This window comes from Odontesthes bonariensis, chromosome 14, assembly GCF_027942865.1.
Source record: "Odontesthes bonariensis isolate fOdoBon6 chromosome 14, fOdoBon6.hap1, whole genome shotgun sequence".
In the NCBI taxonomy this organism is placed as follows: domain Eukaryota; kingdom Metazoa; phylum Chordata; class Actinopteri; order Atheriniformes; family Atherinopsidae; genus Odontesthes; species Odontesthes bonariensis.
In genome coordinates, this window is record NC_134519.1 from 23,283,488 (window position 1) to 23,298,462 (window position 14,975).

The window sequence follows — 14,975 nt, forward strand, 5'->3', positions numbered from 1 at the left end:
AAAAAGGGACAAATAACAAGAGTAAAGGACAGAAATGTTTGTAGTGCTTTCATGTCCTAACTCTTATGTATAATTGTCTAAAAGTAACTGTTTAAAACTCTGTGCATGGTCTGCGATGTGTTTTAGTTGAAGCACAGTTCTCCTCAATGATGACCTACTTTTTGAATGAAAAAAATCCTTTGTATGAAATTATGTGAGGATCTTAAATAACTTACAAAAGTGCTCACGTTGTGAATATGTCATTGAGTCAATGTCACCAGGTTGTTATATAAATATGTGTGTGTCCTTGAGCATGTCTGTTTGTGCAGAAGCTTTGGGAAATGAAGCTGTGAAGCTGAGAGTAGACTGTTGAGTAGACTCTGGATATTTACTTTATGGGTTCACTTTGTGTCTCTGTGTGTGTATGGGGGGGGGGGGGTCATCACCCCCAAAACTGAGAGGACAGCTCTTGCAGAAGAAAGGGTAGGATTTGCTTTGAGCTTTGAGGCATCTCCACTTTTTGTTTGTGTGTGTGTGTGCGTATGCTTGTCAGAGCTGAATATCATATTTTCCGTCCTTTGTGGTGAAAAGTGGCGTGAGTGTGTGTGTGTGTGAGACAGTGCTTACTGATGTGTGTTGTGTAGTGGAAAGAAAGGGGAAAGGTATGCCTTTGGAAGTAGATTATTGAGTTGTAAAACTCCCCAGATGGTGTGTGCAGTAGGTGTGCGAGTTAGTATGCGTACATGCGAGTGTGCATACTGTGCATGCATGCATTTGAGTGAGGAAGCTGTGTTACGCTCATGCTGTCACCTGTCTCCAAGGACTCACTTCCTCTCCAAAAAGAAAATGGAGTCATAGATATTCATCTCTGCAGACTTGAAATAGGCGTGTACAATACAATTTCACTTGTTTTGGAGAAGCAGCAGCCAAGACGCTCAGAAAACTTGGCAGTTGGGCCTTGGAGACAAATGAATAAGAACAAATTGTGCTCTGCAGTTTGCAGACTGGTAATGTGCACAGATTGTGGCAGAACGCTGGCTGCATCACAACCATCAAACACAGACCGTTGAGCTACATGTCTGTCTTTCTGTCTGTCTCTCTGTCTGCTGTGGTGATGTGACAGGTGATCTCATTGACAGGTGATAAAATGATTCTGCTAGATTCACTGTCTATGTCACATTCCCTGTTTTGAGACTTACTTATCTAAAGTCAACCTGATGCAGCAAAGTGGTTGACCTCGGTGATCTCCATGACCTCATCAGTCTGCTCCTTAAAGTCTTATGACCCCAGAGAGAATAACTACAGCGATGTCAGAGCATTTAACAAGCTGGCTTTAACTCAATAACAGTATGCATGTATGTGAGTGTGCTCGACACGTGTGGAGGAATAATGATAGACTCTTATTGACAGTCTGAGGTCAGAGGCCAGCAAATATAAGTGTCAGTTGTCTCATAAGTTATGGTCAGACAGTAGTGTTGACATGAAAGAAATTCAGGTGTTTGGCTTCTTCAACACAGGAGGGAAAACATGATTTCTGCTCATTTGAAGTCATATTGTCTGATGTAATTACTCTGGAAACAAGCAAGAAGCATTTTTCAAGTCATTTAATTCCTTTGTGGTGAACTGAAGCTTCTTCACCGCGGGGATGTCTCTGCCACCTACTCAGTATTAGGAAAAATGTTTTTGCAAGATCTTGGGAAGGATTTGCATAGGAATGAAATTTCCACATCACACAGCAGGAGAATTTGCTGTCCCATGTATGTCAGCCAAACATATCTGAAGTCTCCTGTTGCCTGTAAAAAACAAATTCCCACTGCGAAAACAATATTTCTTTTGTTCGAAATAGCTTTGGTTTTATTTTGCTTGCACATGCCTCTTTTTTGATACTGTTTCCCTTCCTCATCAGAATCCACTTAGCCAGCTAATGTAAATGCATCCATAATCAGCCTCATTTTAACAGGCGGATTCATAAAAGGCATAAAAGGCCACAGAGAAATACAGCAGCTGAGTACGTTGCTCTCTAATGTGCCCCTGCGAGAACAAGGGCCGTGCTTTTAAAGAATCCTCTCAGCGCTCTGCAACAGCTCCAAACAAAAGGTTCCTGCCCTGACACAGTCTGGTTGTCTTCTACAGAGACAACACGTGCCGCTAATGCATTTAAATCATCCTCACTCATTTTCTGTCACACAAAGAAGTGAAAGGGTGAGGTGTGGGAGAGAAATTTAGAAAGGACTGGAGGGGCATTTGTAAAAATCATCGTGGTTGCGAGCAAGTCACTTAATGGACGGCTTGAATTCTCTTCTTCTTGTTCTTTTTGTGGGTGCTTCTTTTCTGCCATTCAGCTGCTCTGATGCCCAGAGTTGTTTTCTGATGTTCTTTGTGAGCCTGACTAGTCTTTTGGCCTCTCTGTATCACTCACCGTCACCCCCTCTGCCTCCCATTCTCTCCGTCTCTGCCTTTGGTTTCCCTGTCTCTCTGTCTCCGTGTGAAGCGCTAATGGAATCATTACTAGCCTCTCTGTGTTAGACAAACAACAGACACCTCCTAATAGAGCCCTTTTTTTTGGTAACAATCTCTGGCTCTTTCCCCTTCCCTGTATTATTTTCCAACCATGCTCTGCTGTCTGGTTCTATAATTAGACTGTTCTCCACCTCTCGCTACAAGCCGCCCATTTTGCCTCTCACCCCTCTCGCCTAGCGTTGTCTTGTCTTTTTCACCTCATCATTTCTCTCTCTGTTCCCCTTCTCCTCCACCAAGCAGCCCTGATCTCCTCAGTCTGAACTCGTTAAACATTTATAAATCACGGGTTCATCTTTCTCTTTTCCAACTCAGTGTTTCTTAATCCCTCGAGGGGAAGTGTGCTTAAATGTGTGTATATGTTTTTATGTGATTAATGGTGGACACGGAAATAGATTCAATATGACTAACTGTTTCATGGCTAAAAAGGAAGTTGCTTACACAGAGAGAGGGGGGCACGTTCTTCTGATATAAACAGAGCAGGAATCAATGGACTGTGAAACAGGATATAATAGGTTTTGTGGAAAATGTGGTCCTAATTTGTAGAAACATAAGCACCAACAAACCATGAGGTAAAAATCAAACGATCATAGTCAACATGATGTAATTCCAAGTTATCGCTAACTAATGTGGCAATGATGGCACTTAACCCAAGACTTTATATTATTACTGTAGATGGGACCCTATTCTAGCTGATATTAGGCGAGATGCAGGGTACACCTGCCTTTCATCACAGGGCTAATACAGAGACAGAAAATCATACACACTCATACCTAAAGCCAATTTAAAAATAATAAATTAAATCTATATGCATGATTTGGGGCTGTGGGAAGAAACCAGAGCATCCTTATACAGGGAGAGCATGCAAACCCCAGAGAAGAAGACACCAGCTGAGGTTCAACCAGTCTGGCTGGGATGCAACAGTGGTAATTTGTTCAATTTGTTATTATCATATATATCATATTTGCAGGTCTTTGAATGATCTTTCTTAGTCATTAAAAAAAGGCTGCACTATTGCAAGATCCAAAGCTTTTTAAAACTTGACATTGCAGTGTGTAGGTTTTTTGAAGTTGTTTCCCAGGGTCTTAAAATATTAACATGCAGACAGATGAAATAAACAACCAATTGGCAGGCTTATACTAGTGATCTAGGCCACATTAGTCAAACTAACACTGTCCAAAGAGCATTTTAACCACAGATTATAACAAAACGTGTGGATCTGTGCGTCTTTGAGTTGGCAGAGCAGCATTTATGGATTCAGAAATAATAGACTGAAATACCCATATATATTGGACTTTGGTGACAAAGAAAACAATTTTGATATGATCGGTTAATTGTTGGTTACATTAGTCATTATGAAAATTGCAAAATGTCAGTGTTCAAACAATTTAACATCCATTTGTTTGAATTTATGTAAATGTGCCCCTGCATTATTTAATTCCCTTTTTTTCCCTCTACACTGAGCCGAGCACTAAAGACACTGTTTGGAAGGCCGTGGCTCCTCTGCTCAGTCACTTGAAATCATGCTCATCTGCTTCGTCACTGCTGGAGTTGCATAATCCCCCTCACTTTGATTCAAACACACACACCCTTCCTCTCTGTCATTTTCACACATTCTTTGTCACTTCTCCTCCATCTCTGTGTTGCCTCTCTCCTCCTCTGGCTTTCCTTTTCTCTCTGTGTCTCTTGTGCATTCTCTTCCTGTTTGCCCTCTATGTTTCTGCCTGCCACTGTTTCCACCACCTCCTCCATTTCCACCTCGTACTCCCTTGCCCTCTCCTGCTGCGTCTGTCTCTCGCAGCTGGTAGGTAATGTTGTGAATACTCCTCTCAAACCTCTCTTGCTTCAAGCCCTAGGGGTGCATGCTGAAGGGCAGGGGTGTGTGTATGCGTATACATGTTTGGCTGTGTGTGCTTGTGCATTCTGTCCTTCACTGTGTGTCTGACAGCACCAATTACTGCCTCAGATGCCTGAGAGACAGAGGAGACGGAGTAAAGAAGGGACAGACACCTGTCACCTCTACAGAAGTTTTCTTGCTCTCATCTCCTGTTTCTCTTTCTGAGTGAGCAAATTTAATAAGGGTCAGCGTGACATGCCTGTCTGTATGCCTGCCTGCTGGCTGCAGCTGTCAAATAGTCTCCCTTTTCCCTTTTTCTCCTTAGCATTTGCCTGTTTGATGCTCCCAGCATGAAGCAAGAACTTACTGTAGATTACAAGAGGAACCTTTCAAAATCACATCACCGATTGCACTTAGCTCTCCTGCTGTTCTTTGCACTCCTTCAAGTGCAAACCGCTCAGTGACACGTCCAGTGTGCATCTGATTTTGCAAAAATTGTCTGATCAGCTGTGTAAACATCCAGAACATTGTGAGTTTCAACTCCGACTTGAGTTCCAGGTTGCTACATGTCTGACAGCAAGTACAATGTAGTACATTTAAATAAAAATCATGGTTAATATCTTGTGTGTTTTGGGCAATGCCTTTCTTAGATGAAAACACCAATATCACTTTCTTATTTGTTCATTAAATAACATATAAAAAGAACTGTATTAGTAGATCAATGTTTGTGCTTGTTAAAAGGAATATTTTAATAGTTTGCTGCATTAATTATAAAATGTGAACTACACACAGCTGCTTTGCCTGGTTTTTTATGTGAAAGCAGAAGGGCTTTACAAAAATCACAAGAGGTTCTTGAGGTGTTGGTAATGACAGAATCCCCCATGTCAGGCTCTGAACAAAGTGTCCGTGGTCAATCAGACGAGTCAGTTTTTTAAAACACAATGAAGCAACAATGAAGCTGTTCTCAATTGAAAAAGGTGTTTTGACTCCTCTTGTTACTTACCTTGGCCACTGGTTCTACTGGTAGTGCTTTAATAATCTGATTGGTAGAAGTTTGTTTGTATTAGGTGGTCAAAGACTACATTTTGAAATGGAGCACTCACCTGAAACATGAGATTCTCTCCAAAATTCATTCATTTGTTATTTCTTTTAATCTGTGCATTAACTGAACGATAAAAATCTAAACATGGTGATAGACTGCTATAACTTCCTGAGTTGTGGTTGCCAGGTTTGGAACCACTGAGCCTGTTTTGAGATCAAAACCAGAATCTGTACTGACATTACAGTAGAAACTTCCAGCCAAAGCTGCACAGAAGTACTACTATGAAGAATTCATGAAGAAGTCATAAAAAAAAAGATCTAGTGTTGAATTTGTCCTTTAAGGCATGGCGATGTAAAAAAAAAAAAAAGGAAACTGTCAAACAGCACATAACAGACTGCAATCAAAGGCCTCCTGCTCAGCTGCTCAGTCAATCAGACCAGACTGACTGCAGCACAGCAGGAAAGGAATTACAGTAAAAACTTTTGTTCCCTGCAAGAAAACTCTGTGCAGAGTTATGAGATATATGTGCTGTAAGGGCTCCATGAACATGTGCCTTCAGATGGATGCAACAAAAGGAAAACTTTGGCTATGCATAACCACACACACACACACACACACACACACTATGAACATTGCATGACACACGCAAACTTGCACATCATTAAATTTTTTTTATCTCATAGGACCGCTGCAGCCTGGCTTCATAATAAAAATTCTGAACAGAGATCAGATGCAGTAAAGACTTATCTTCACACCAGTGAAGCTTATATGTTTGTGCTGAAAGATCAGAGGGAAAATCTGCTTTTTGTTTTTGCCTTTATCCCTAACAGCAAGGATGGATTCTTGTGACTGTGTGTGTGCGCATGCATGGCTGCTTGTGGGTGTGTGATGTGGACAGATGTGGCAGGGGGTAAAGTAAGCATTTTTATGATGATCAGATGGAGAGTTTTGAATGTCAAACCCCCCCTCTCCAGTTACATGTTCTCACTTACAGTCACAGATACAGACAGTCACAGAGACACACAGTCACAGAGACAAGCACATTTCTCTAGTTTCTTCTCTTCTGCTCTTCTCTTGGTGGCAGTTTGGGCAGCTGAGTGCATGAAGGTGTGGGTAGGAAGGTAGTGGGCAGCTAACAGATTTGTGGGTTTAGACAGTGAGTCAAGAGATTATTTTTTGTATGTATATAGTCTGTGCAATGTATGAATGTGTGTAGCCTCCTGCAGGCATTAGGGGCATTAAGCTGTTGCAGTGTCAGACAGCAGGGTGTTATTACGAGCCAGATGTACCTAAAGGACAAACATATATATGGCCGAGTAAGGGCCAGTCATCTGTCCCTCCAACTGTCTGTGCGAGTGTGTCTTTCTGCTGCTCTGCCAGTCCAACTTCACTCTTCATTTATTTGGATAATGACAGCCACCTTTTCCTTCATTTCTCTTTTATTCTCTGTTATCTCTTCTCTCTCACATGTCCCTCTTCAACTTCATCCCTTTTCCCTCTCCCTCTTTCTCATTCTCTCTCTTTTGTGTTTGAATAAATGACACAAAATCACAAAGGCTTAGACCCTCGCTATATCCTCTATACACACGTGGTCCCCGTCTACATAGTCACACACCACTGACCTAGATAATGTCTATTTACATAGAATCTCCAAGCACAGCTCCTCTCTCGGCTTTAACAATCGCTTGCCACACATAAGCTGAGATGCCAAAAGCTGCCTTCGCTCCAAGGTGGTGTTTGCATCATTGAGGTGTTTGCCACAACGATACCTGAGGACAAAAAGGTGGCTTTGCAGTGACTGGGTCTTGGATAGCTCAGCTGAGTCTGGTGCAATGGGTTGAGCTGTGTGAACAAACCCCTCGGAGAACAGATGAAAAGCAGGCCAAGGACTGAGAAACTGTTAATGTACGTTTCAACTCCTCCCATTCTTATATAGCTCTATTCCCCACAGACAAAGCCAGTAAGAGAGGAGAGAGGTGTGGAGTGCATCTCGCAGTTCATATTAATTGGCCGTGCTCTATATGCCGTTCAGTTCCATTGAGGGATAAATATCAGTGCACTCTTGGGAACGTTCTTAATTTTCACATGAATAAAGTGCTAAAAGTCTTTAGATTTTTGCATTTGGTTCATGCGTGTGCATAGAGGAGGTGTGTCGGCCGCCAGTGGGTCTGCTGAGCAGGAAGCACAGGGACAGGAAGGCAGCCATTGACCCCTTCCCCTTCTTCCCTCCCTCTCTCTATTTCTAGTTTATGGATGGCTTCCAGATGTACGATCAGCCTGTCAAGCTGAATGGGCCGGCGCTGCACAGGCGTCTTCGCTCAGCTACAACACACAGATGTAACCATTTCAAAGTCCAATTTGTCACTGCTTTTGTACATATTGCTGCATCTTTGTCCAATACTGCCAAAAGGGAAGATTCACAAAATTCAAAGGACTTTTTAGCTGCAATGTAGCCAGAACAAAGTGCAAAGTCACAGAGATCTTGATGAGGGTTACAAATGCTGTTTCATCTGCAGATATGTAACCACTGGTACATTTTAGCTCTCTGATTTGGGTCTATCTCACTCTCTTGTAATGCTCTGTTAGATATTAACGGAAAATTTCAGCAGCTAAATTATGCCTTGCATAGACAATGAAACATGTTTACTGGTGAGAATTTTTTTACTCAAGGGAGAGGTGTTAGGCAAAAGAACTGTGGGAGGTGAAATGGACAAGTGCATGCTGGGTCTCCGACATGACAGAAACATAAGTTATTGTACTTAACCCTGCTGGTTTTTCAACATCTTCATCTACATCTTTTACAACAGTTGGTGCTGACCCCCAAGTGTAACTCTAGCATTTAGGTACTTTACAATACTTTATGGAGTCTTGACTGACAAATGTGACATAAACAGACTTGATGCACAACCTTTTACATTCTGTAAGATTATTATCAGTGGACACATTTACCTCGGATGATTAAATCAATAAATCCCAATCATTAAGCGTAGAAAAATAAACGTCATCAAACTTTCCTAATTAACAGGGTTAAAGTTATCTGTATTCAACAGTCTATACATTGTCAACTGCCAATATCTAAGTCTGATTTGCAAAAATGTAGTTGTTTGTTTAAGAGGGCAAACTGAAGAGGCTATGAAAACAGTGTAATAAATAAGTATATACACATGGATGTATTTAAGGTTATCATGTGTTTTATTGGGGAACAGGAAGACAACATCTGATCTTTGTTAAACATTAACAAAACGTTTAGGAAAAACACCTTCTTTGAGAAAACTCCTGGGCATACATATTTTGATGATGAAAATGAAAGAAACTGAAGCTAAATGAGACCTTACTTCAAGGCTGCTTGCACAAAGCTGCCTTGCTATGCTAAAATGGCATCAATTAAGGCCTATGACTTCCATTACCTTTCAAGGCTGCTTCATAGGCAGAATTATTTTGATAAGATTTGTTCAGATTAAAAGTCCCTGTGGGGCATAGTTTAGCTGATTTTTAAAGCACAAAGAGGACACACACCGGCAGTGTTCCCAAGGAGGGATCTTTTTCGTACTTGACACCCTTGACATCCCTCAGGCAGAATGGGTGCAGGGGTTTCAAGGCAGTTTGTAAAGATAACTATTATTTACGGCATTCTTCATTCACTGACAAGGAGCTCCGTGTCTGTGAGGTGGAAGATAACATTTGATGCGTGTACGCACACATAAATTGATACATTTATAGTGATTCACAGTGATAGCCAGGTGGATTTTTATTTAATCTATTGTGACATTGTGTGAGGTGCGCATCTGAGGTATCGTCTGTCTTTGGAGTTCTGCTGCTTCAATGTTAGTTTCCTTTGTCAAGGAGGTTATTTTTTTCATCATCTGTTTGTCTGTTAGTATCAAAAGATGACGATTTCTGCCATATTGGATTTTCTGCGCCACTGGATTTTTATGAGAAAAAACCTTTCCACAGGCCAGATTTTCTTATTTTCTTTGCTCAAATTCTTCAGCAAAATTGGCACTGTGGAGCTTTAGACCAAGCCTCCAGAGAGTGGCTGCATAGATTTTTACTTTTCAGAAGCATTTGTCCATCATGGGCAATTTAAAAGGGCGGCAAATCTACCATACAGGAAATTATGTAATTTTCTCAGCATTGCTTTGATCTATGAAAACAGCATTTAGGGCACAGACCCTGGGTCATATCTTTGAGAAGCACACACAATTTTGCATCGTGTTTTTAACAGGGGGCGCTACAATTACTGCATTTTGACTTCAGACCTCTGGAAGTCTCAAGGCCAAAACATGTCAAGTTTTCACACTGACTTGAATTTTACTCTTCAAGTATCTTTCTATAATTTATTATTCATTATGAATTCAATCATTGCCATTCTTGATTTTGACATCTCTGTGAACTTCTACCTTGAATGAGAATAAAACATAGCAGGGCACATTCTTAAGCAATTTTAATTCAATTTGCTGTGAGTTTGGCTGACAAAGTCTGCAGATTAAAGATAGCAAGAATATGGCCTCCAACTTGACAAGTACCTCTGCGAAAGACTGCGTGTGTGACTTACACAGAGAAACAGACAAGGAGCTCTCCGTTCCTCCTCTGCCAGAGAGGATGAATTATTGAGAGTGATGAACTGAAAATAACGTGGGTGAGGAAAGGAGGTGCACCGCTCCTCCTACAAACACTCAACTGGTCACGGGGCCAGTTGATGTCGGCACGTTTACTGCAATCATGTGTGTGTTTCTGAGAAGATACGGGGAGACTGAGATGCATTACTGTCTGAGATGCATTAAAGCTCTGGGGATGAGATTTTGACAGAGACGTTTAAACTATGCGTGCCTAGAGAGACAAAATGTGTGCATCAACAACAAAAGTTTTAAGTGTCTTTTGGCAGACTTGATCTTTGGGTATGTGTTGTGTTTTGGTTGGTATTTGGTTTGGTTGGTTGCTATGTTCATGAAAAAGGGGACGGTGAATCTTAGCGTTCTTCTGGCCTTTACCTTGAAAGTAACACAGACAGAAGCATAAGTTATTCAGACTGTGAACTAAACTCCCAAAAGACTTCTATAGACCTGTCATGTTCTCTCCCTGTTTTCTTCTTCTCCCTCTCCCTGTCCGTCCCTCGCCCCTGACCCCCTTCACACACACACACACACACACACACACACGCACACACACACACACACACACACACACACACACGCATGCACACATGCAAGCACCTGGTATCCATTTCATCTGTTTTTAGACTGCAAGATAATCACACAAGCTCAAAATTAGTGAGCCATCAGCTTGGGTTACCACTCGAAAAGTGTGTGTCTGTGTAAATGTGTGTTTGCTGTAATTGCACTGAAAATGAGCTTCCGCTCTTTCACTGTGATTTTTTTTATTTTTTTTCGAAGAGGGGTTGATGTATGTGTGCATGCCTGTCAGTGAGAGAGTAAATATTTGTGCAGGAGCTCTGGAGAAGGTCAGGGTCAAAGTATGACAGACAGCCCACTGGGAAATAAAGACACATATGAAAGCAGACTCACACACACACATGACTCACCCACCGAGAGATGGTGAGAATGGGAAGTATAAACGAGAGAGGACAAACACAGAAAAAAAAATGACACCAGGAGAATGATAAGGGAAAACTGAAAGAGACAGAAAAGTCAGATATGGAGAGAATTAGAAGGAAGGAGAGCCTCGTCCTCATAGTTCCCCTTGGCCGCTTTTAGTAATTGGCCGGAATCCAGAGGACAGCCTGTGTGCTCATGTGCTTCATGTAGTGGACATCACAAGCTATTTGATATTCGGTCTTATCCTGTGTGTATGCGTGTGTGTGGGGTTCAGAAAACTGATAAGACTCCATAAACACAGTGAGAGTCAGTAGTTAGGTGTCAATCACAGGAGGTTATGGCTTCCACGTAGTCACGGCTCGTGTCTTATGCCGACTCATGTGCACACATGTGATCCGAACTCGTCTTTCTCACAAAAGTATATTGTGTTCTAAAGAGATTGCTGTCATACATCATGTGCTATTAAAGACTGCATAAGACAAAACCATATTTGTTAACTCATCTCTCATGTGATGAACAGTTGTGGCGGATCGAGATTGATTAGATATTATAAATGTTTCTGGATAAATATACTGTGTTTCATTGAAATCCGGTATACACTATGAGCTCACAGGTCCGACACTGGCTTACATTTGAGCATTATTTTTACTACCTGGAAGGCAATGTACAGATCTCTGCAAAAGTACTCGGCCATTCCTTTTATCTTTCTATTTTGCTTCCAAGAAGCCTAAACGCCTTGTAATTTTTTTTATAGTAGTCATGGGCATTAGTTCTCCAGGCTTTCTGAAAGTTTTTCAAAGTTTATATGTTCCATATAACATCAGCTTCTTTTTCACTCATCGTCAGTCCAGTCGATGTTTCTGGCCATTTTCAGTCTTTTTGTTTGTTAAGCTGCTTAACACTGACCTATCAATCATTCAAACATAAAAAGGCACCCAGCTTCTGGGACAAACTGGTGTGGTGTCAACATATAACAGACAACTTAGCAAAGATATGATTTTAAAATGTACCTTTAGGCCCTTTGTTACGAGCAGCCTGTTGCAAAGACACATAATCTGTTCTCATCTCTCATTTCTTTAGTTGTATCTACGAAAAATGACCACAGTTTAACTGTCATAAAATAGTATTTTTGCACCAAAAAGGTGACACTCAGTGAACTATAAGCTGAAAATTTGGAACATCTCAGTGTGGGGTGCAGTGTGTACTAAAAAAAATGAGGAAACTTGACAAGTGGAGGACAAAAGAGGTGGCAGGCATTAAAAACTATGAACAGCATCAGAAAGTCAAGAAAAAAAAGCAAATACCTGGCACAGGACCTGAGAGATGCATATAGATCTACAGAGAACCCTATAGACTGCATGTTTCAATAAATAACTGCACCTATTTACTGATTTTACTGGAAATATATAAAGAAATTAGGGGTTCTCAGGACTTTTGCACAGTACTGCATATATTTTCATGTGATATTTGTTTATCCTTACACAGTCACCATAAATGGCAGCATACAGTTGTAATCATCCCTACCTTCTCAAGTTCACAGTGTGCACTGTCCTGCACTTTTCTTACTCAAAATCTATTTTTTCATAACCCTTTGTGGCTAAAGATGCAATTCCCCCCTCCAAATTCAAGACACAAAGAGACTTTGAGTTGATAGTCACAACCTGTGTTTCTCTGCAACTTTTAAAAGCTGCGCTCTTCGTTGCAGTGCGAACATACTATGCGCAGGGGATCCATTAACCATAATTATGTCTTTATGTTGTGATGTACCATCACATGCCTAATGATTCCCCTAAATGTTTATTTCTAACACATGTGATATAACTCTATTCTATTTTATATTAGTTCTATTAGTTCTAGTCTGTACTCATTAGTGTCTGTGCAAAGTTCATTTAGTGTGATGTCAATCCGACCAGAAGCACGTTTCACGGGCATGTACACATGAGCACAAACACACATAAACTTACACACAGATGCGACCCCGGTGGCTGTGAAGGACGTCAGACTCAATCTTGTTAGATTTCTCCACTGACGCTTGATGTATCAATTTTTAAGCAGTTTGCCTCAACTAACACACACACACATGCACTCGTGTACACAGGCTGCTCTGTGCTCCAGGAGCTGTGGCACTCGAGGGGTACTCGAAGGGTTCCGTCTTGAAAGCCTGTTGCCATAGTGACCATTATGGAGCTCATCTCCCGTGGGCCAGCAAGCTTTACACAACTTCTCAACTGAACAGCCTCATACACACACAACAGCACACACACACACACAACATAGCTATACCCCCCCCACCCCAACCATCTGAAAACACACATACGCCTCTCCTCTTTCTGCTCTTTATGGTAAAACCGGCAGGGAGCTGATGTTTGACTTGAACTTAGACCGACAGAAAGCAAGAGAACAGAGCAATTAGCACTTAAAGTACTTATAACAGTTGAAAGGGAAGCAGAGCGCTTTGTTACAGAAACATGCAGCTGTTGGGAATTTACTTATGTACAAAGCGACCTGGTTGAATGTAATTAGAATGTAATGGCTTTGACTGTGACGTAGCATGTTTGTATTTCTGTGTGTGCACTTGTGTCTTAACCTTTACAAGCCCAATCAGCTGAAGGATTTTACTGAACAATTACAGAGAACAGCCTCTGTTATTAACCAAAAATGACTTAAAGATGTTGTAATCGCTCAAAGAAATTCTTCAAATGTATCCTGAACTGGATAAAGGGGTCATCACTGATGCAAAATACACTGGGACATAGCATTAACAAAAACAGAGCAAAATTTACTCTACTAAGCTATTTTCTGCCCGTAGTGCAAGTGCCATGAGCAGACTTTCACCTCCTTAGTTATACATGACCCCTGAACAGTATAATTCAAATGAACTGTAAAGGGTACATGTGTAAAAAGGTATTGTGATATATTCACTCTTTGCAGGGGTCACACTCCTGAAAAGGTTAAGAACCAATGTTCCAATAAATCATATACTTTTCATAAATAAATAAATAAATTTTTGAAATTTGCCAATAAACACGCTTACCACTACATGGAAAAGCAAACAGAAAGCAAACATCTACAGCTCCCAGTTTCTGAATGCGTGCTCCGTCTATTGGTTTCACTTGATTGTAAATTTAAGAACGAATAGGTTTTGTTCTGTTTGCCTGATTGAATCAGAAAAAGTTGTATTAACTGGTTTACATTTTTTCATAATTTTGCCTCTTTACAAACCCAACGGACATAAGACTTTATTTGGAGATTCTAGTAGCCTAATGAATATTTAGGCTAAATATTTGTGCGACTTTTACCTTCTCATTTGCTCTCCATTGATTCCCTGGTTTAAATGCTGAACTACTTTATTTTTATCCAGTTACTATTTGCTATTTATCGTTGGACATATAGTATCCAAGGTTTTTCTTAAAGCTTTGTTTTCTCTGAAAAGAGCTGTCTGCTGTTGCACAGAGCAAAGTCAAGTGGTGAGAGTAATTCAGAATGCTGAAGTTGTGAGACAGAAATAAACCAATCTCGGTTTCCCTCGTTAGCCTTATCCCTTCGTTTTTCCTTCTGGCAGCCAGACAAGGTGCCCCATCTCTTTGGATTATTATATTGTAGAGGTCATCCTACAATACCCATGTTAAAGAGCTAGATATGATCCTCTTGAACTAAGTCTGACAGATACGGGCAGCTTACTCTTGCTAGATGAACCCACTTAGGGCAAATGGGATTGGGCCAGTGAACTAAGTTGGACAAGAAATATCTCTGAGTTCATTGGCCAGTTGACCCTGTGCATGTTGTGATCTGGAGTACTGCATTTCTTTGCAGGCGTATATTGAGAAGAGTTTAAAAGAAATGGCATCAACAGAATCCAATCAGCTCATGTGTATATTGTTTTTTCCCCCAATGGATGGAGTTGCCCTGTTCCCATCTCAATCAGTGCGTGTGTCTTGAGTAGCAGTACTATATCATATCTAAGAGCTATCGATTGGCATAAATACACTGTCTCTTTCTGGCGACCAGATGAATAATTAATAAGACACTGGATCTGAGGCCACTC

At 41.0% G+C, this 14,975-nt stretch overlaps 1 protein-coding gene across 1 annotated transcript in view; it reads left to right on the forward strand.

Annotated features, from left to right (window-relative positions):
* The window catches only part of epha4b (eph receptor A4b), an 81,876-nt gene that overhangs the window by 23,888 nt on the left and 43,013 nt on the right, over window positions 1–14,975 (forward strand). The gene's annotated exons all lie outside the window — the stretch shown is intronic.